At 35.5% G+C, this 24311-nt stretch overlaps 1 protein-coding gene across 6 annotated transcripts in view; it reads left to right on the top strand.

Moving 5' to 3' along the window:
- PPARG (peroxisome proliferator activated receptor gamma) overlaps window positions 1-24311 on the top strand; it is a 59471-nt gene that overhangs the window by 9909 nt on the left and 25251 nt on the right. Inside the window, exon 1 of one of the 6 annotated variants that reach the window (XM_075762749.1) lies at window positions 23947-24036. The exons of the other annotated variants lie outside the window; for them this stretch is intronic. The gene's annotated coding sequence lies outside the window, so the exon portion shown is untranslated. Of the gene's footprint in view, window positions 1-23946; window positions 24037-24311 lie in introns of those variants that run through there. 6 annotated transcript variants of the gene reach the window in all.

The raw sequence follows: 24311 nt of genomic DNA, 5'->3' as shown, positions 1-24311 counted from the left end.
CAGCATGAATGGATTTAAATTAAAAAACAAAACTACAACAAATTGGTAGACATGAAAACCGCAAGAGACAGTAGGACCATCTCCCCCTTTCCTCCCCAAATCTGCATTTTGAAGAGAAGAATAAAGGGAGGAAAAGGTTGGAGGTGAATAAGGTGAGAGACCCAATGTAAGGAGGAGAGACAAAGTAGAGAGAAACTCTAATTGTCCTGGAAGGAAAGCAGAAAAAAAAGCAAGGAGGAAGAAGAAATTGATGTAGGTATCATTGCCGCTTTCCTGAAAATTACTCCAGGAAGGGCTAATGAATGTAGTAATTATACCTGGCAGTTACTCTGTGGGAGAAAGGAATTCTCTGGAGTTCAAAACAGTAAGAGTGATAGAGTGCTCATTTAGTTATGAATACAGAAATTAAATGAAGACAATGCAGGCTAAATACTAAATAGAACTGTTTTCTGATTCCAGTATGTCATACAAACTGTTGTATAGCTCCTCAAAGAAAGTGTCTTCTGAATGAGAATTTCTGAAATTAAATTGGAGGAAAAAAAATGGAAAATCTACTGCAGAGAGGAGTGTTGCGTTGGGAAGGGGTACAGACAGACCCCATAGGATTTTCCTCCCTTCATCTTCTATGAGCCATTATTTATAACAGGTTCCCTTATGCCCTTTGATGCTGTACAGTCCACCTGAAGAATACTCGGGTTTATTCTATAGCCATAGGGCATGGATTATTTTAGCTCATAGAAGCTAGGGGTGATTTTGAGGTGCCTGTTGTATCCAGTATGTTGTTAGCTATTCTCAGAGCAGGAGATGAGATAAATCGTAAGCAGTTTCCACTTTGCTATAGTATTGCCATTTTTATAGTGTGGATTTTTGAAGCAGCAAAATATTTCTTCTGCTTTCATGTGACACAAAGATAGATAGGTAAATGCCTCTGTTCGATGTCAATTACAAGAATTTGATCATTTGACTTGCTTTGTCTGTCTGACCACGCTTAGGAAAAAAAGCTCATACAAAATTAAGTAACTTGGTGAATTTGAGGAAAACTAAAACAAAACCCCAAAGCAATTATATTCCCTAGTCTCAGAGAAGTCTAATTGAACTCAAAAGCTGGATCCAAATTTTCTGTTACTTGGGCACAGGGTCAGGAACTGGATTGTTAAATGGTTAAATTCTTAGAATTGTCCTTGGTCCAGTTTTAGCTCAGCCAACTAACAGCCATTCAAACACTTTCCAGAAATACTTCGGGCATTAGCATGGGCCACGGACCATTTGCAACAGGCCGTTTAGGTATTGCCACCCCTGTCTGACAACTAAAGCGTTTGATAATGTGAGTGGAACAAATATGGCCAGAGAGAGAGTCCTGGTACTTTTTAGTTTATTAGCATAGCTGAAACTGAATTAGTTTAAATGCCTCTCAGCTTTGTTATAATTTCCTTTCAAGTTTCTTCGTGCCTACAGACCAAGATGAGCTGTGCTTAACGCTCCATTCATAGATTTTTAGTTCTAAAAAAATAATAATTTATAACCTGGAGATCTTTGTGAGTTTGAAAGCTTATGGCATAGAAGAAAGAAATGGAAGTTGTAGGTCTGGCAGAGTAGAGGCTGTAGATGGTTGGCATTTGATGAAAAGAAAAATTTATATAAGTCATTTTAGTTAATGTTGTCTGTCCATTTGGCTGTCCTATAGATAAATAAAAGAACATATAATATAAAGCCCCAAATCTTTAAAAATACTCCTAAAATTTTTTTCTAACCCCCTAGTGAAGGATCAAGTTGTTATCAGAGCTTGTGTTGCGTGATGGCAAAATTCTCTCTCTATTTGTACATCTGTCCTGAGCAGATGTGAGTAAAATGCTTGTATATGACATAGTCATTGCTCTGAAAAAATATGAAAAATATTTTGACATTTTTACTGTCCTACTGTCTGTTCCAAGAAGTATAGATAACTAACATTGTAACTCACCTTTAAAGAATACATTACAACTTGTTTGCTCTGAAAATTCCTTTTGGCTCAAGTGAAAGTACACAGTGCAAACAAAGTTATGAAATGTGTACACAAGGTGTGAGAGTAGATGGTTATACTTGTGTATAACTTTATGGTGTTCTGATCCTTCAGGGCAGTCAATGCAATCTGACCTCTATGTTCACCATCTCCTTCATTTGAGTGGCTTTACAGGTGAATATTAGGGCCAAATCAGACCAACTGAATTTCCCCAACTAGTGTCAATGAATCAACCATGGATTTGTTGGGTGGTTTTGTTTTGTTTGTTTTAATGAAACACAAAGCACCAAATTGTAAAATCTAAACAGACGAACACGTATTTTAAGACTCGGAGATTTGAGCACTAAAATATTTGACAATGTGGCCACTATTTTAAACCTCATTTCCGTTGTAAAAGTTGATAAATATTTTGACTGTTAAAATCCTTTCAGCTGTGTCACTACCAATTCAATTAAAGGAGCAGAAAATACCGTGTTTTGTTAAGACTTAACAAAGATACGGCAAGAACCTACTATAGGTAATTAAACAGATGAAGCATTCAAGAAGAAATACAGAGTAAGCTATAACATTTTTCAAGAGGATGAGGTACTAACTCACTAATAAAAATATGACGAATCAGAGACCCAAAGCACAATGTGATATGAAATTTTTAATATTTAAACTTCAAATAACTGACTTTAATAATTTAAAGTAATTTTTTAAAAGGAGACCAACGTCATTTTTAACCTGCCCCAAACTGGATTAAGTCAGCACAGTGTACGTGGTGCATGCAGCAGCACAACCACAGCCAGTCTAAACTGGATCAGGAAGAGTAATCCAGAAATGCAAAGAAATGCAATGTAAGATCATTTCCTGTTTTCTGAATCTTGAAGGCATATTTTTTTCAAATTGCTCCACCTTGGGAAATCTTAGCTAAAACAGGAATCAAACCATAAAAAATGGATATCTGATGTGTTTATGTTACATCAAATGAATGTTTTCAAACTTATATGATTTGTAATGAAGCTAAGAGTAGCACAGAAGGACAAATAAAGGAAGTAGTGTGTGTATTATCCTGGCTCCTAAAAAGGATTATTCTGTCCTTATACAAATTGTGCTTTGAACAGTAGACCAAATTAAGGTTAGTTTCCTATGGATATGTATTCTAGGAATTTTTCATTTGGATTTTCTGATATTTATTAGAGGATGATCTCAAACTGTTGCTCTTTCAGTGGTGACACAACAATTAAAGCATATGGTGTTAAAACTCCTCTACGTTGCAGTCAGTTCTGGCTGAAACAAGCCAATATTTTCCAAAGCTGTTGAGGCTGAAGAGGAAGAGACCAACAGAGACACAAAATCAAAACCAGCCAACATTCTAAACCTTGTTACTTTAGGATTACATTTATCAAATGAAAAATTAGTCTTTTAATGGTCATTATTTGAATCAATCTGTTAAATATTAATGTTTTCATAATACAGTTCAAATTGCACTTGAGTTGAAATTTTAAGTATTCTGCATACCTTTGGGATGTGCTGGCCATCTTCAGGAGCCACTGAAACATGGAACTTCTTAGAAAGACCTTTCAGAATGAGGCTGTATATTAGTTAATATTACTACAAGGAACCAGAAGTACCAGAAATCCCACGGGCAAATATGTTCCCTTTTGGTAAATTAATCATGGCTTCCAGAGCAGAAGGCACAGAAAAGCCTGTAAACATTTTCGGTTTATTTTAATTACTTTGTCAATCTTCTGAAATGTCCTTTCCTCTGTGTTTGAACTACCAACTGTTATTCAAAATTGTTCCAAATCATAAATTCATATAGCTTAAAACTTTTTCAAGGGAATAAAAAAGCAGTTTGTGGCCTCTGGGAGAGTAAATGCCAGGGTTAATTTATAACTAAAGCAAATGTATCTATAAAAAGAAGAAAAGCTCCATAAGAAATACGTTAACAAATGACAAGAAAAAAGAGTCTTGATAAAAGATATCAGAACTTGTTTGGCACCAGTGATTTTATGACTGAGGAATTCAATTATAGGTGTGTTGGGAGTACCAAATCACAATTCTTTAAATTACTAATGGGAGACAAAGCTCTTTATCATGGTCTGAATGTGTTCACATGAAATGTTCGGTCCTGCCTTCTGTAAATAAACTTTTAGTGCTTACACTATGCATCTCCATTGAGAGTCTATGTCACCAAAGTAGAAAAAGATACACAATTTCTGTTGAATCACTTTTCAAACATGCCTGCTGATACACTCTTCTATTAGAAATGATGTTAGCCAACAGATTTCTTCCTCTAAGTTTGTAGTATTCAGCTTGTGATTTTTTCCTTCTATATTATTAGCATTTTTCTAGAATCTTAGTAGATTTGTTTGCAGAAAAGTTAGAGTACACTGATGCCATATATACTTACCATGATATGCAGTAAATCATATCAGTTTGCATTTGTTTACTCCTTCGTTAGATACATGAGTATCATAGATGTCTTTAACTGGTGATGTAGATAATAACTTTGTACTTACCCAGGAGAGACAGATTAGCCTCGGATCAATTGCAAATTAACTCCTACAGTCTGCATATAATCTAAATGGGTTTTAAGGCTGTCTGCTATTTGCTTGTTAGAGTAGTAAACCCATGCCTCTTGTCACTCATTGAAAGAGGAAGGGCTGTTTCTGGAAATGCAAATTTAAGTAATGGGGACATCCCCCTATTAACAGCTGTTGCAGGAAAATTTAAAGGACTACATTTTGTTTGCATGGCTGAATTAGTAGCGATGCACATTGTCTGCTATATGAGAAGAACTGCAGACCACTGAAACTCTTAAAGTTGGCTGAAGTTGTTTTGGGAATCATTTGAATCTTTGTATTGTTTTGTTGGATGTGACGTTGCTGTGACATTCCAATACAACCATGATGAATTTATGTTATACTGCATTATTTGATATTATAATGTGGCATCATTGTAAGTACATTATATGCATGATGCCTACCCAAAGTACTAAGCAGACTACTTATATGAAAAGTTAAAAAAAAATAAATTATTTTATTTCATCATCAGTTTCTTTTCATCTTTTGGTATCTGTAGTTGAGCAAAAATGTTGTTTGCATAGCAAAGGCTTAATGCATAAAACTTTTACACTCAATATCCAATACCAAAATATTTCATTCTTTTTAGCCATCTCTTTATCGACCCACTGATTTTACTTTCAGTGAGAAAATTATTCTCTCCTGAACAGAAACTTACTAAAAGTTGTTAGGTTTTGCAATTTTGACCACTTAAAAATTTTCAAATATAAGCAGCATCATTCAGCTTCTAATTGTTTAACTAATTATCTCTGTGGGCTTCATAAACATAGAGAGATAAGGGCTGAGAAATGTTGAACATACCTGTCTTGATTAAAAAATGTTTTCTATATATACATATTTAAACACTTATTGGTAGTTGGTAATCAGCCCATATCACAAAGAGAGAGATCTCTATGGAATATTTTAGAGCAAGAGACTACTTTTAGCTGTTCTGAATCAGCCTTCTCACTGACCACCAAGGAGCTTGAGAGATTATTCTGCCCATTGGCCGTTTTGAATACCTGCCACATAGGAAAACTTTGAGAACTGATTTTTCAGCCTCCTGCTTTTAGATCAGCTTCACGAGATCCTAGGAAAAATTATGCTAATATAATAAGCATGGAAATGCTGAAGTATGTGAATTTGTGAGACAAGATCTGCATTGCGAAGAGGAAAAAAAAAAAAAAAAAGAGTGCTGTAGAGGTGGTAATTGCTCACCCAAAGGAATATGAATGTGTTCCAGAAACAAGCCATTATCTCACAGCCAGTGCTACCCTGATCCTCTGAATGCAAGGAGTCCACAGGCCTTACAATTCCTCAAAGCTTAATCTCAAATGACATTGGGGGGAAAAAAAACAAAAGAAAAAAAAACAGGGTGAAAGATTCAGGGAAATACCTTTGTTATGTTCCTGGGTTTTTTTGTTAATGTACCGCATGACTTTCCTCTCAACCTCTAGGAATGCATTGGATGTCTGTCAAGACCACAAAGTTGTCCGTACTGTAGAAATGTATGAAAGTTGTCTCTATACGGAGCTGCCATTGCTCTTTTCCTTATCTGTGAAGGAAACACAGCAACTCCCACTGGGGAAATTTCATGTTAACTTGATCTTAAAATAAAAAATCAAGGGAAAGGTCATATCCTAATAAGCTGTGCAAATCTAAATTCCCAGGGAGCTTCAAAATGACATTGTATGACTAGGGCATTAACAATTTTCCAACAATGTATTTTTGGACTGCTTCCAACAGTGTTTTTAACATCCGAGAACAAATAGTAAAATAAAGATACAACTGGCAAGATACAAGATCCAGTTGAGCTCTGAGATTTACAGTACACAGCCCATTGATAATCTGGGGGGGGGGGGGTGTGTGTGTATCTGACAAACATAATGAAATCAGCAACTTTTTCTGCTTTCATTGAGATGTAAATCTTGTGAGGAAGCTATTTATTGATCAAGTTATGTATTATTGTGATCTCAGTATCAATAGTTTCTATTCTTGTCCTGAACCTATGATTATAGACCAATGATTTCCTCAGAATGTCTGAGGAGGTTCACTTTTAGAGCCTGCTTAGTATGGTATGTGTGTTTGTGTTGGCAGAGATTTTGAATACGTTATGTTCAGATATTGACCAAGAGGTGCAGAATTCCTGTTCAAAGCCACATGTTGTCATCCCACAAAAGGTAAATTAAGTAAACTGATAGAAATTTTACAGTCAGTTTTAAAGGAGCTGGTATTTGACCCCAAATTATCTTGTCTGACTCAGCATAAAGTTGTACAAAATATTCCATAGTTTCAAACAGTAAAACAAGTCTGGTACCAGTTTATATCTGAAACAGTTTAGGAATTCTCAAAATACAGGGGAGACCATTATCTGATTGTAGTTTTACATAGTATGTCACACACATTTTATGAGTCCATCCTTTACGTTGGCAAGATGTGCCTGTATAAAGCTGTGAGGTGAATACTGTCCTCTTGTAACCCAATGAAAACCAGTTTCTGCTTTGCAAATAGTTTGGTGTTTAATCTACTTTGTGATGATATATTGATAGTAGAAAGTGAAGGTGAGCGATCAAAAACAGGTTCTAAATTCCTAAGCTCTCCCAGCTTAGATGGATGTAATGGAATTAGATTATCGTTGTTCTTATTTTCATCCTTGTCATATCCCTCTAAACCAAGTATATCACTGTTGGTGAAGGGTCACCTGAGCTACTGCAAAATAATTTCTTATTTTGTATGGTTTAAAACAGATGTTCACACCTTGTTAGAGAAAGGAGGGGAAGTATGGGGGGTGGGAAGCAGTCTGCTATTGAAGACCCCTTCTGATCTCTTGGATTAGAGGTGGTTCAAAAAGTTCCAGTGGGAGTTTTGCAGGCACCGTGAACGCAAGTGTCTTATCCTGATATTCAGCTCTATATTACAGTACATTGCACTGGATGTAATCCAGATGTCCCTTAAGAATTTTTTGTCTGTGATAATCTCAATAGTATTTTAATATGATTCCTTTTAAATATAACTAAATCTTTGAAGAGGTCAACCATCTGTCTTGTGATCATTCTTCAAATTCAGCATATAGAAACTTTATTGATTTTTGTTTAGCAATTAAAAAAATTAGAACAGTAAAAAGTCACAGTAACTTATCCTCAGTATATATCAGAGCCACATGATATTTAGTTGTTCATAAGCCTGCTTGAGAGGTTACAAAAAGTCACAGTAATAACTTTTAGTTCCTCAAACTAAACTTGCTTGCCTAGAAAATGAATCTCCTTAGAAGAATAATGGGGTATGACAATATAATTTATTGCACAGTTAACTATTGCTGTTCTGTCCAAATTAAAGATGAATAGCTGAATTAAAAATAAAACAATCAAGTTATCAAGTATCCCAGAGTATATGGGCAAAATTCCAGCATATAATTTCTGGTTTGTATGTGAAAATGACATTCACATTTGGATTAAAGAGATACAGTTGCACATAATTATTCAAAATAACACTTTCCAGAAAGTTAATTAATACGATTTTTTTTTCAGTATACTAACTTACCCTATCTCAATAAATGTTCTAGAAAAATATGCAAAAAGTTAGCTATAAATATAAGTATTTAAATACACATTTTTGTCTGGAATTGTGGTGTATATATCTATTTATCATGACATGAAACTGAAAGATTTGCTGTGAGCTGTCCTCTTAGCTTACACACAGAAGACATTCTTAAACTATTTTAAATATAGAAAAAAGATGATGATGAGAACACATGACAGAGAAGGGAACTGAAATTTTCTCAATCTCTTTCTTCCTCTCTTTTTAATGCTGTTTAAAATTTAACATAGCTGCTTTGCTTGTACCACTATTGTTAATGTTGCATAACCCTATAATTATTAATCTTACTGCTTCAGACTTAGAACTTGATTATACACTTTTGTCCTCAATTGAAACTAGCAAATGCTGTCAAAGATAGAAATGGAATGGCAGTTCATATTTTTAAAGGAAGCAGGCAAGTTTACATGAACTGGGATCTCTACAGGCAATTGTCAGTCTCATATACAGAGGATATGATCTGAAATCCTTATGATCATGGATGACAGGGGCACACAGAGATTTTCTAGCTTAGAGCTAATAGACACTTCATGCTCTCCACAATATCTACGTGCAAAATACAGCATGCACTCAGAGTCCTCACTGATTGAGTCAAGCATTGGTAGATTCTTTATGGCTGAAAACAAAGAAATTTGCAGAAATCACTGTTTAGTATTGATTGTTAAAATAACAAAATTCTGAATGTACACAGTAATAACTTTTTCCTAACAGCAAATTGTTCTTAGCCGTGGATACTCTACTTTCTGTTTGGTGTCCTAAAATGATGTCATTTTAACTCTTGAAAATTTCTTGTCAAAGATAGCAACACCAGTTTTCATCTTCCTTTAATAGAATAATTTGTACAGTTACGCAGGCACTATGCAGATCAAAACTCTGCTGACTTTGAGTGTCAGAGTGTGTGACAAAAGTGAGACTTGCTATGCATGGACACTGTGGGTTAAAGATCACCAATATTAATAACTGAAGGATAACATCAAACACAATTTTTAAAATGTCTATTACAGAAGCAAAGAACAGTAGCAAAAGCCAAGGAGCTGCTAAATGAGTGCTGTTTATTGCCAGGTATATATGTTTGCTTAAACATTAATATAAATAACAGGAAATGCAGGAGTGGCGTACAGTTCACATGAAGGAAAAGTGAGTTGTGTGGAATAATTTTCCATACCTTGGCAGGTAAAAATGTTTATTTGTTCATGGGGAAAGCAAGGCAATTTCAATGGGCAAATTGGAAAAGTTTTTACTTCAAAACAGAAAGGTTTGCAAAAGTAGGGCCAAGTTACAGTAGACATATTCTTAGGGTATTAATGACATAGAGGAAGAATAACCTAACAGAAAAGAAGATCAGAGAAATTATTTCCTTTCAATTTTCATGCACACTGTAAAATCCAAATCTTGCCAGATCTCTTATTAGAAAATGCAGTCATCAGTGACAAAGTCAGGGCTTTGTAGAATTTTGCATTAATGTATCATTATCCGGGTTATATTAAGTTCTTTTCAAAGTGCATTCATGTTTTTGAAATTAAATAAAAGACAAAATCGTGTTCTTTCCCCACAAATATTTTGTCTACTTTTTCTTATCAAAGGGCTGCAGGGAGAATGTTCATCTTTTCATTCAGGGTCAAACAGCACTTACCCACAGTAGTTTTAGTAAGTTACTTCTATATCCTTAAGAAAAAGGTGTCTTGGTTTTTTCCCCCTTGAAAAGCACATTTGGAAAAGAGTTAAATTTCTGTGCCACTCCCAAAGACTCGTGTCGAATTGTCAGAACACTTTGTGACGGGGGCCTTTTCTCAGAAACCTACTGAGAGATGGGTGACAGAAGGGTTAAATAATAACCTTGTACAACTACTAAGCATGTACCCTCTTTTGAATTATCAAATAATGTTGCCCTGACAATCCATTATCTAAATGCATGTATTGTGGTTTTTTGGTTGTGTTTTTTGTTTTTGTTTTTTTTTTTTTTGCGTGATAAAGGGAGTTCTGTTCATTAGTATTAGATGGTAAGAATGGAAATGACATAATTGAAAATAGTTTGATTTGTCTGACGTATAGACTGACATCCAGGACTACTTAGAGTCTGCTAGGGAAATTGTTCACCCATAACTTTAAAATTTTGACCCATTTTGTTTAGTTTAGAACTCAAGATAATACGGTTCTGATCTAGGGCTTCTTGGTATTGTCTGTTTCACAACAACTCTGATCCTGGGCTCTTTGTTTGGGTGGTTTGTTTTTCTCTGTTCAGTAGTTGCTATAGCTTTAAGTTCCAGTCTACCAGAAGTCTTTCTGAAGTATGTCAAATAGAAAACTCCTACCAAAATTCCTGTAATTTCTGTTAAAAGTAAGAAATATAGTAACATGAAAGGAGGTAAGTTGGTGCTAACGTAATGCTGAGGTTTTATACTTCAGTATTCTATTTTCTCAGGTTGCTATTATTTAGTCATAGGCAGGCTTTCAAATTAGTGTTTTATACCTAGCACTTGTAGTCAGTTTTCAGTCCTAAATTTCCTTCAGAAAATTTCCACCTATTTTTCTTCTGGAATAAAATACAGAGTACAACGTTATATTATGTTGGATTTTTATACTGACCCAAAAAACCCCAAGAATGGGGAAGATTCTGTTGATGCTATTGTCCTGTAGCTCAATGGAAGATTCAGAAGTGGAACTGTTCAATGTAACTTAAATTTAGAGTGCAATTCATAATTAATTTACTGGTGTTCATCAAATACTTCTCACAATGTTGCACAATGTTGCAATTTCAGTTACAAGAGCAGGCTTACCCTACTTATGACCTGATTGTACGCTCTTTGTGTAGGCAGCCTGAAGTCACCTTGATGGGATAGTTTTAAAGCTATCTGGAAAAATTAATATTTAGAAAGATGGAGTACATGAGATGCAAAGAACATTGATCTAAATATGTGATAGGTATCCTACACTATTGAGAACAGTAATTATTGAATCACATGTAAAAACATGTCAACATGTTTTAGTTGGGAATATTTTGGAGGGTCAAAAGTACAGTAGTCAGATGACAAGAGATTGCTCTATTGCTGAAAAGTGGCTGAGCAGGTTATATGCTTCTTAGTTCATACAGTTGAGAAGGTGAATTTTTTTTGCTAATTTAAAAGATGAAAGAGATACATTTGTGCAAGAGATGATAGGTGTACAAAAGTTCATGTCTATTATTAAATTATTTTAGTTGAGTTCTCTTACGGTATGCTGGTACAAGGGCTGCTGTTAATCAAAGTGGGGGACCCATTTTTCTTTTGCCTGGTGTTTATCTTGCCAGAGTAATGGCAGCAATTGCGATGGAGTAAAGAGTAGGGTCCTCCAGCTCTGCGTTGGGCAACGTTGCACTTTGAAGTGGTACGCGTATCACTGGTAGTACCCTTCCAAGTTTAGGAGTGTCTGACAGAAGAGCTTCAGGAGCTAATGAAAGTACACTTTGATAATGGTGTGTAAATATCTGCATTCCACACAAAATCTGAACATATTTTTTTGTGCTAGACTAATTTGGAGGCATCTAGAAGAGGAGAATGCTAAATGTTAAGCCCTCCTTGGTACTATTTATCTACTTTCTCAAGCTTTGATGTGTTTGAACTAACTTCCCATCACAGAGTTTAGTGGCTGTACACACACATATACAGAGAGCATTATCTTATACTTGGCATACATCAGAAATTATAATTTTTCTTATCTATAATTATATATATAGGAAAGTGTGTTCCCTGTCATGCTGAGATATTTTCTGTATTTAATGCACAAATAGCGCTAAGCATGTTTATATTGATGAATGAGTTTTGCAACGTGGTGCTTTTTAACTTTTAGGACTTAGTGATTGTCCAAGAGGTTAAAATATTTTAAGTGATAATAAAAAATAGTGCTTGATCAAATTATATGGGCCCTACATACAGTCTTACCATATTAAAATACATTTTACATTTTTAGTATTTTAGAAGATGACAGCTTTGTGATGAAAACAGCTCATCCTAATATGACAGAAGCATTTTTATGGGTAACTTGCAATGTATTTGACTGCCAGGAAAAACTTTAAAAGTGGGATTTAATTCAAGGAATGAGTTTAAACTCATGTTGCATTTGTTCCTCCTCCTCCTCTTCCTGTGGGAGTATTCAGTATTCTGCCATGGCAGGGAACTGCATTTAGGATATTAATGAGTATATTTTACCCTATTACAGTTATATGCCTTATTAGCTCATCTCTTGGAAACAATACTTAAGTTTACTGTCTTGTGAACATTAAAAAGCCCTGACATGACAGAGTCTGAGGAAAGAAAAAAATCCTAGGCTTCTTACCAACAGTATTATGCATCCATAAAAAGATCTCAATAAATTCTCCACTACTAGTAAGTGGATTGAGAAAGTTTTATGTGGTTATTTGGGTATTAATATTATAAAAATTCTTCAGTGTTAGTATAAAATTTATTGCATCTAAGATACCTTAGAAGAAAAAAACACAACAGGATATTGTGCATTTAATATACAACATTTACTATTAAAGTTTTTAACATTTCAAAAAGAAATACAAACTTTGTATTCAGGTTTGCATCCCATAATGGAGTACATCTATTCTAAAATTTCTTGCTAAATGGGTACCTTAGTTGATAATTATTGACTAAGCACCATTTTTAAAGACTAGAGTCCATGATTAGTATATTAAACTACATTAAAAGACACCGTGATAATGACGTAATGAAACCAAATAAGGAATGGAGCATAAGATTGTCTTGTAAATAGCTGCAGTGCTTACACATCTCTTCTTGTATATTTTGCCATACTACATGCTTAAATTTTTATAATCTCACAAAAGCTTATGAAGCAACAGAGGAATTTGCAAATTTTCATGTAATGAATCATGTGTGAGCACGGTATAAGTTTACTGGTTAGTGTTTCTACTATACTTGAAAATTTTGGAACAGTGCTGTTTCCTATTTAAACATACAGTAGGCATCTGGCTAAACATTGCAACTAGTGTTTCATGGTAGCTATGAGTTTATTTTATTAACTCTGGGCACAGTGTTGTCACTGTGGTTAGTGAGAAATAGTAATTTTACGTAGAAAATATGGCATTTTACAAGAACCTAATTTCTTATGGATCCGTGTTACAACATACATTGATATATTTGTGTGTATTCATGTGCATGATATGTAATTTAATAATATACTCTAGCTAAAGAAGTCATTCCTTAGCCAGGAACTGAGGTTTTTAAAGTGCTTAACTTTAAGCAGGTGTTTAAATACCATGAGCAATAATACAATATTCAAAATAAAGCATTTAAATGAGTGTTTTGCTTAACTGTGGCCTAAACACTGAATTTCTATTGTAGCTATAAAACTTTCTATTGACTCCAAGACAAGTTTGAAGGCACAGTCACAGGTTATGCATAAGTCTGCATATGAAACTTCTGAATGTGGAATTTTCTCTTAAAATACTTGTAATGGCATGCACTGAACTTATACATCTGACTGAAAACTTAGACAATGAAAAGGTTTCTTAACTACCCAGTAATTTCTATTTTTGTTACTGTTGATAAAAAGAGGTTATATCCATTATATGATATGACATTTTATTTTTAAATTAAGTAAAAATTATTTTATCTTACTGGACATCTGTATGTGGATATATGAACAGATTTCTGGAACACTGTCCTCGTCACCTTATTTAGCACAGCAAGAATCCAGTTTCGAAGAATCTGGAAGCAGATTGCTCTCTCATATTGAGCCAGTGGCCGAAAAAAATGATAATAATTAAAAAAAATTACAACATAGTGTAGGTTAAGCTGCACAAATCTGAAGGTTTTGAATTATATGAATTTCCTGTAGTTAGTAAAACTTTCACTAGCTCTGAGTAATACAAAGTCTGCCCTGTATAGATAAATGCCCGTTATAAAAGGTACATTGAGTCCCGGAGCCACGTACAGCTCTGCGACTCTTAATGCTCTTGTCAGTTGAATTGTGTTGTGATTTTCTAGTTGACTAAGCTTTGCTCTCTTGTATACAACACAGCATGGGTTTGTACATTTTAAAATCAATTACTTCCTTCAGTCTTGTTGGGGCCACTTAGATGACAAGAGAAGGCCTACTCCTTAGTAGCTTGGCACATTTAGTCATTCTGCTTTGCCAAAGGGGGCAAAGGTCTCTCTTAAGAAGCCAGCTTTTTCTGATTACAAAATCAAATGTGATTCATTGCCTATCTATCAGTATCCTTTTTTAAATCACAGTGATTCATAAAGAGTAACGCCTACATTTTATATCATGAGATAGTTTTACAATATTGCCAGTGCAAGTTAGAGATGTGTTGTTTGTTTCTGGTTTCCTCAGATCCCTCAAAACCAACATGATCCAGATTTGAGCTCTACTAGTGCTAATAGGCATATTGTAAATACCGATAGATGAACTTTGCCTGTTAGAATTCTGTAGATGTTTATTCTGATTTTTATATTAGCAATCTGATGATATCTTATTTTTCAGGGTTTTTTTTTTTTTTTTTTTTGTTCAAGGGAATGAAATAGCAATCATATCTATTTTGAAGGGGGGGTATTTTTAAGACATTTTTGAACAAAAAGCATTGGAAGACAAGTCTTTCATCAGGATTAATTTTAGTTTCAATACACGGCATCTCTCAAAGCATGGATTGCAGCTGCCTGTAACTAGACAACTGTGCAGTTTTTCTGCTGAAGTATTTCTAAGAACAATTTGAGGGTCCTTTCCCACAAACTGAATCTGAGTTAACAGGACAGAAATTATCTCTACAGCTCAGTGTTCTTTCCGTCTTGTGGCAGTAGTAGAACACTTTCATTTCTATCGCAGTCAGTCTTTTACCACCAGTAACCCAACACCATGTCATTTCCAGAATTTTGTAGTTATGTTCTCTGTCATTTTGAAGTGCTGTTCCTCTTAAATCTGAGCTATCTGCCTACAAAGTTTTTCAGATATATAAATCAGTATTTCTTATACAGCTATCTTCCATTGTCCGTTGTTCTCAATTTCTATTTAAGCTGTTATTTAAGCACAGCCTTGCAATCGATTTCTTTTATATCCTGAAATAACTTAAAGTTTCATTGATATCTATCAAGTATCAGAATGCAACAACCCTACATTAAATAATTAAAGTAGGGTGGTAGAATTTGTAGCATATCTGAGTAGCCTGTGGCATTTTTGAGCTTGTTTCCCATTTGCATTTATATTTACAATGGCTTATGTTGCTGCAAGGATATAAAATGCTGCTATTTCAAATAAGAACCTAGACCATTTACCATTTTGTGTGGATTCCATAGGCACAGAATAGAAAATATATTTTAAACTGAACAGCTCTATTATTCCCTGAATGAGCTTTTATTTTCTGTTTCTATTAGTAGCTACCTCCTAAACATTGCAGTAAATTTTATGGACTGTGCTTTTAGTTATCACAGCTTGTAGTTATAAGTCAGTTATAGGAATAAAATATATTTCCCACTGATTTATGATTTTTGCTTGCTTTTGGCCTTTTCAAGTGTTTGGATTTACACCGATTCTCAAGTTCCTTCTGATGTTTTACTGTGCATCCTTGCTGAGAGGATGAACGGATTGACTTTTTATTTGGCTTATTGAAGGATCTCAGCGTCACTGCTCTCTGCAGCCCTTGCACAGTGCCTCACTTGGATTTCTCAGCTTGGTTCTTTAGCTGTGCAGTCTTCGACACTCCTCCGTGGTTTGCATTGTGGAGATGTGACACAAACTTGCAGTTTGGTGGCAGTGTTTCAAGATGTTCCTGGAGTATCTGGTTTGTTGTCACACCCTTACATTCCACTCAGCCCCATCTTATTGCGCGCTTTTTTGGGGGGGCCTTTTTTTTTTTTTTTTGCTGTCAGAATTGTGGTCCTGTGCTGGTTCTGCAGGTTAGTATAGCAGACTGTAAGAGGAGACTTTCATAAGCTCATACCCCTCCCACTCAATGATTAACCCCTGCTGCACCCTGCTGCTGTGGTAATACATCCCTCCTCCTCTGCTTAAAGATGTAACAAAACCATTTTGTCTAGAACCACTAGGCTTGTTTTTATAGGGAATGTCTATTCCCATTCTTTCAAAAGTATCTAATCTATGTTGCATCTTTTTCATATCTTTCCTGATGGCCATGTTCATTTTTGGGCCACGTTTAGATGGCTTGAGGGATGGATCTGAGGAACAGATAAGAAAATGTCATCCATTGTCTTGATCTTGTGCTTGGAGTCAGGGCTGACATAAAAAGCAGTGCATCAAACTTACTTCTTCACTAAGTCACTTGTTATTATGGAGCTGGTTTTGACACTCAACGTTTGCTAGAGGACACTAGGTATTTTCTTCAGTTTTACAGGTAAATTAAGGGGGGCGAGGGGCTTTAGAGTTCTCTAATTGAAACAAATCCATAAAAATTTTGTTCTTTTGATAAATTCATACTTGAAAAATAGCAGGTCTGCTAAGACAGTGGTACAAGCAGGAGTGTTTTTGACTCTGCAGAAGTACTTTTGTTCCTGCTACAATACACAGTTCTAGGGTAGGAATGCTGGAAGGCAATACTGACTTTTCAAAACCCATTTGAATTTACAACATTAAAGTTTGTCAATACGTATTCTGTCGGTTGCCTAAGTAAGCCTGGGTGCTTTTCCTGCAATCATAGTGGTTTCTAATGTGTAATTTGCTTGGGAAAAGACTGCATTGGATAACTATTTAAAGTCCTACCGATATATTGCTGTTCCGTGCACGTGTCATCACATAAATGAAATAATTTCTGTCCTGACTTATACCAATGTTTTGAATATGTGCACAGATAGAAAGAAAAAAAAATCCTTTTCATCTCTCTTTCCTGGTAATGCAAACATAACAATACAAAATTCTGTAATGGAATTTTTAAAGCGAGTCTTTATAGCTTTTTGCTGTTCCTTTGTTTTTCTTGCTGCAGTTTGAAGCTTACTGATTTTGTCAAACACTGAATTGGGGGTATCAGCCAACAAGGCTCTTTTTATGGGTTGTTTTTTTTTGCTTGTTTGTTTGTTTAAGAGCATCACTGATTGTATCAGCAGAGTTCTTGGAAAGAGGGGTTTTTTTAGTTATGTTGTGCTCCCTCTGCTGACTTTGCAGCAACAGAACACAGAGTAGTACAGGTCCTACGTTAGGGAGTGGTGGTTAGATTTAAGAACCTGCAGACCATACAGTAGTTGTTTTAATGTATTAAATGGACTATGTCCAAGACCTTTGAGTCATTGTTTGAGAGACAGGAAAAACTCACATACTTTGGTTTATCTAAAACCAAATTACCTTTATTTTATGCGAATGATGTATATTAAAGTCCATTATAATGACAGATACTATGAATGAAAAATACATAATTTTCATGATTGAAGAAGGTATCTCCTAAAGGCTTAAACTAAGCTTAAAGCTTTGTTGCACTCAGACATAATCAGGAATATTAAAAAAAATGTAGCGTAATACCATCCCTGCTGAAGAAGATTGCCGTTTTAATGATAACACGGAGAATGGAGGGGGGAAGATAATATTCTTTCACTGGACAAATAGAGAACTGAGACAAAAGTCTAAATAGTAGCTTTTTTTTTTTTCCCCCCTCCAGGATAAAGTAAATGCGGTAAGATGATGCAATTTTCTCTAAATAACCAGAAGAACAATGAATAGGACAAAGTGATACCATTTTTCCAAGTCTTACTAGAACTGACGACCATCTCCACTTTCCAGAGACATCAGCTAATCACTTTCTGAACACAGTGTATCACCAGACCCTATGCCTCACATTTAGGACCTGAAAACAACACTGATGAAAATGTTGGCTTGAACTACTTGTCCATTGCCACATAGAATTTCTGTGTCAGAGGCAATGAAAAAACAGTTATTGAAAGGGGAATGCAATTGTTTTATCACAAGACTGTCCTTTCTCTTTTTGTGGTCCTTTTGCAGCATTCTCTTCTAGCAGATAAATGAAGGGGTTTAATTCAATGGATGTGGTGCCGTCATTTAGGGTAGGTGTGTTTTTGTAAGGCACCCATAAAACATTTTATTGTTCCTCTTAAGTAGATAAATAAATTAAATATATGGGCATATCAAGCTGACCCTTCACCATCTCTAAACGTTTCTTAAAAGCTAAGAATGGTTGTGTGATCTTCACCAACTTATAAATGACGTTATTTCAGAGATGGTCAGAGCCTGCTTTAATTAAATTAATTGGCAAAAGTCCCATTAAGTTCTGCAGCACTTGCACATGACTTTACTTGACAAACTCTGGCACATTCGTACATGAGATGAAATTCAAACTATTCCATGAAATATGTTTTAATTAAAAAACCCCAACAAACTCCAATATTTACATCATGTATATATTTTTGTCTATATTGATACCTGTCCATGTAGTGTAATTATACCATTGCCTTGATTTTAGTAATGTTTCAAAGCAGAGAGGCTTTAACTAATTTTTTTCCTTCTCATTTTCTGTAACTCATTTGAGGTTAGGATGTTCTGGTTGCTTCATTAAATACCTCTAGGGTCGTATTTTGGTAGTTTTGTCTGGAAAGAGCGTGTCTAGAATGTAGTGCAACAGGCCTTTCAGGTTAACTGAGCACAGGTAGTGTTTATGGTAAAGAGTAGCTTGTGATCCAAGATGTTTTTCATACCATGGCAATCTCTTATGTTGTATTTTATGTTTTCCTAATATAAAAAATGCGCTGGATAACTTTCTTAGGAACTGGAAATCAATTCAATTTGCAATTGCTACTGAATGAAGTAACTTAATGCTATGATAGTTCTCACAATCAGCACCAGAATAACTAACCGTAAGCTGTCACTATGACTGATGGTCAATACAGACATGTATCAGACGAGTTCATGTGCCTTCTTGTACTTCCTTGTAGATAATAGTTTGCAGTTAGCTGCATGAAATTAAATGGAAGTAAAGGGAGTTATAAGAACTAGTTTCGTATCTCAGTGTTTAATGTTATCTCAACAGCATTCTCTCGTTCACTTCTGGTCTTTTTGATGATTAAATGTTCGCGTGAATAACATCTCTGCTACTATTCTGCGCAGTCTTTTGCTGGCTAAGAGTGATTTTTTTGCACATGAAAATCTTTTTAACCAATGTTACTTATGTTTTCATTACCAGGATCTCACATGAGCATATGGGAGTTTTATGAAAGAATTCTGGAGTAGTCTGTTGATTGGACTTATGCTTTGGATGATTTGGTGTGGGGTTTCCTTAAAAAGCCACGAGAAGACTACAATTAAATTTTTATTTTATTATTTATTTTTTGAGAGGGAAATGTTGGCATTCACCTCTTATGGGGAGGGAAAAAGACAAAATACACAGCAGAAATCAAGTAAAGTTACATACAAAATAAAAATAGTTGTAACTATTAAACATAGGAACAGTTTTCACATTTTAGTTTTCAATAATGCAAGACTAAAACTAGCACATAAGAGGTTTTCTTCATTCTAGTATTTATAATATAAATTAGTCTGAACAGTAAAATTCACTTTGTTTCCAGTGTCATAGAAATTTTTATTAAATTGAACAGGATATCTGGGATATCTGACTAAGACTTAGCAGTCATATGTGAAGATTCAAACTTTAAAACAGCAATGAAACGCTTTGATTTTTATATCCAAAACCTGAGCAAAGCTGAAAATTCTCATAATTCAGAAATATTTATGAATAATATTTATCTGGGGCCATTGACACCTGGCTGTTTCCTTGTATAAAGAAATGCTATAATATGCATCTTTTTATGCATAAATACAGAAAGAAGCAGAAAACAGCTGTCTTGTGATTAGTTTGACCTTAAATATTCTTATAGTACAGAATCTATTACACTGACATCTTCAAGATTCCTTTAGCAACTTTGCATTTATTGGCATCTTTGAAAAATACCTATTGATTGGTATATCTGTATACCAGGTCACATTGCTGCTTTTTTTTAACCAAAAAAACTAGAAATGTATGCATAATGAAAGTAAAATATTTAGTCCTTTTGCTGTCATGAAGTATAGTAAGAAAATAATCTTTTACCACCTTTTTGCACAGATGTCGTATTAAGTAGTAGAAACATAGTCCCTACAGCTGGGAAAGCACAGAATTAGCTTTATTTTATACATCAATGAGGAAAGCCAAGATTAGGTAGGAGCCACGCGTTCTCCGTTTCTCCCCCTGTAGACGCACACATATAAACACCCATCTTGTCCTGCCTTGCGGTGCTGTTGCTGGAGAATGTTAATCTCTCAGAAGAGATGTACGTTCCTTAACTGCGAGGCCTGAGAGGCAAAGTGTTTCTCTGCTGTGGCTGGATTAAAAGCGTAGGTTCACGAGCCCTCTAGGTTCCTGCGAGACTGGGAGTGGAAATTGAAGTCACATAAATTGTACAGAGCTAAGGCTGTGTCAATTTAGATTTACAATACAGCCAAAGTTCACTCTTTTCAATGGAAGAAAAGCAGTTAAAAGTGTACATGCAAACCTTTTGTTGTGCTGAGTAAATCCAATCTATTTAAGGCATTTTACCACGTCAGAGCCTTATACTTCAACAGGATACTTCAGATATACACACTTATGTGTATGTGTATAGGTATAGTTTTGTTGCTAGGTACCTTCGTGGACATCTTAGACAAAATTATAAACAACATAACGATTTTTCAAAACTAGAAGTCGACATTTTTTGTCGAGGAATGATTTAGCAAAGCCTTTTTAGTTGCCTGAAGATCAGGACTGATATTACTAGTCATGGGATGTTAACCTCTGGAAGGGGTGGAGTTTATAGGCTTTTTCTCAAAGAATTCTAAATGGCTGCTGATTCCAGTTTTTATTACCTTAGAGCAGAAATATGAGTAGCATAAAAGGGAATTACTTTGTGACCTGCTGATAGGTGCACCCACAGTTCCCTGTTTTTCTCTTCAGTGTATTCTTGGCAGTTTTATTTCCTCTGTTCCCAGCATACAGAATGTGCGTGTGATGTGAACACATGCCCAGAAAAAAAACAACCAATTAGTAAGGAAAAAACAGCAGGCATGAAACACAATCCCTCATATTAAGTGATTGTGAAAATGACAGATTAGTTTTTATTTATTTATTTTTATTTTGCTGCTTCTGAAACTTAATAAAAATCTAAAACATCACAGTTCTAGGCTAGAAATACTTTCACCATGAAACTGCTCTGGTGTTATTGTTAGACTTTCTGGAACAAGCTAGCTGTGCTGAAAACAGAAAATTCCTGCTAAGGAATTACTGTACCCTCTTTGCTTGTGGAGTTTGTGCCTAGCAAGCCAGACCTCTGGCCTTCAGTTTTATCTGAGTCTTTCTAAGCTGTAGTGTATCTGTACGTTGTGAATTTCACGCACACACTGTGTTATGAGTGTTCAGGAGTTTCATAGAATTAATCATGTTACATAATCAAATTCTCCAAAACATCACACTCATTCACGGTGTTATAAAGTGAAATATGGACTAGCTTTAACTTGCTGTTTAGCTCACAGTGTTTTGCTAACTGAAGTCTTTTAAATTGAAAAACTGATAACACCTCAAAATTGTGAGAATGTTTTTATAGAAGTTTTATGGACAATGCAGGAAAACTGTTTAACATTAACATCCGCTTTGCATGTAATACAAAAAATCGAGATCAGTGGCAAGTGATTAAGTATATCTCTATTCAGTGAGTGACTTAAGCTTGCACTTGCCTTTAAGCCTGTACTCAAGCCTCTTCAGCTGCTCCTCCAGTGCAGGGGAGGTGTCTGTGCAAGGGCAGCTCTCGGTAGGAGTCTTCTGGCCTTCTGATGTTGCTGCAGTTGTTCCTTGGCCACGCAGTAACCTCATGGGTGCATCTGCGTATATTGAGGCCTATGGACTCCATGGGATGAACTTGGGCTATAAATGGGACCATGTCTGTAGGCATCCTTCTTCCTCACCCTTGAGGCAGCCCTCCAGATGCAAAGTGGACATAACTCTCAATGTCACCTGCTTAAAGGAATATGAGCCAATGTTTAAATTTTAGATGTCTGTTGATTTTGTTTTACTTTTTTAAAGATGTGTCTGGTTAATTACTAAAATGGACCCTTAAGAAGGAGTCCATTCTATTTTATTGCTTTATTTGGACATCTGTTTAAGACAGACCCTTCCCAGTCTTGATGGCCAGGGATTTGCACTTCGTGCTTACAGAAAAATTGATTATTTGGAAGATGCTATGTAACACCAAGGTACCCTGACAACCTATAATGTACTTTCACCAGATAATTTTCACTAGTGGCAGTTAGAAGTTCTGTTGTTTACCTGTAGACAGATCTTACTTTCATTAAGGATAACGTGAGACCCTATATCCCAGCCAATGGCCAAAGTCTTTGGGAAGGCAGGCGGCTGGCTGACCGTTAGGCTAACCTTGCTGACAGTTCACCCTTAAACACCGGTTGCTTTACAGGACTCTATCAGTGTCTAGGGGTGGCAGTATGAAGGAGCTATAGGTTCCCCTTATGTTCCACTGGAGGCAACATGTATGTTGTGCAGCATGGGATACAGCAGCATCTCTTTTGTTCCCGCTGCAGTGAGAATTCCTTATCTGAAATTTAAGAGGGAGAAAGACATCTTACAACCTTTGTTGTCAATGTTCAAGGTAGAAAAACTAAACGGTTGTGCTGCAAGTCCCCGAAGGTGGAAGAATGATGGTGACTTTCCCGAGGAAAGATAAAGAGAACTGTAACCATTTCTAGCCGTTACTACCTTAGCACTTCAGCATAGCTGATGGGGAGGACAGTCACTGTTTTACTTACCTGTAGGCTTGTCAAAACAAAGGATGATCTCAAAATTATGGAGCAGGTCTGTTCCATTCTATACATTTTGCAACAACAGTTTTGGCAGTGTGACAGAGTAGTTTTGATTCAAAGTAGATCAAATCAAAGTTCCTGTTATCTAGGGGTTAAAGGCTACTTACTTGACTGGGTCTAAAGTCCAAATGAAACAGCCAAAGTGACCAAGTTTCATAACATCTATTCTATTTTTATGTTAGAGTGTTCTTTTTATAAATCATGGACAATTAAAGACAGATCCTAGTTGTAAAACAGTAAGTGTTTTACACTTGCTGTTACTTACAGACTTTTTCATAGTTGAAATATGTCTAAATCAAGGATTTTGGTTCAGCTAACTGTCAGAAGAGGACTGGGAAAAACATTTTGTATCTTAATCTAAATTCACTCAATTTGCTGAAGATTTTTGCAGATTGAAACTTTTTATTTGTTTACTACTTTCAAGATCTTCATAAATATATATGGAAATTGGAAAGTCATACATTAAATAATTTCCTTAACCCTTGGGTTTAAGACTCTGGGATAAAACTTTTGACATTCTTGAGTGAGTAAAGATTTCAATTATTTCTGGTTATTTGGAGGAAAACCACCACTATTTAATACCAACTATTTTCTTTTTTTCCCTTAAAATAAAAATCCTTAAGATTTTCAGGCATTTGGGAAGAATGATGATTAGAATTTGCAAAGAATTTGCAATTGGGGAAGATTTCTAATTCTATTCATATGCACGCTATTGAGAGGTGCAATTAAAGTCAGTGTTATCTGACCAAAAAAAGATTATTTTTTTTCCCCCCCACGTTATGCTGCTTTAATTTCACATCATTGGGTTTTTAGGGATTTTTTTTTAATGACTTGCATGCTTACTAAAGCACAAAAATGTTCTATAAAATATACTATTAAAATGCAATTGTATTTCATCCAGCCATTTGTAATTATTTAGATGGTTATTTCTCCCATATATACTTTTGTCAGTTAGTCACCTGACCGTTGTTCTGCGAGCCCACCAGTTGTCTCCACTGCCTTTTGAAGTACAGCTCAGATCAGTTCAGTGTAGCAGCATACGGAAGGCCACCGTTCTGTTCTAAGGTTAGCTGGAGCCCCGGATGCCAGCTGATCTCACTTCTTATGACCTGAGACCTCAGAGCCTTCCTAAGAACCACCGCAAAGCTGGGTTAACTGCCCAGTGTTAGCCACGCAATGTTACTGTACAGCCTAATGCGTTATATGGTGACAAACTCATGATATCAATGATAGATGGAATCTAAACATTCTCCTAAAACCTACACCTGATTGTGAGTTTGCATCTCAGCCCTTTAGACATGAGACAATTGGATCTCAGCTCGGGCCTGAACTCATTACAG

This window comes from Balearica regulorum, chromosome 10 (assembly GCF_011004875.1).
Source record: "Balearica regulorum gibbericeps isolate bBalReg1 chromosome 10, bBalReg1.pri, whole genome shotgun sequence".
Lineage (NCBI taxonomy): Eukaryota > Metazoa > Chordata > Aves > Gruiformes > Gruidae > Balearica > Balearica regulorum.
The sequence above is the reverse complement of the archived record's forward strand: the minus strand, read 5'-3'. Positions and strand labels throughout refer to the sequence as shown.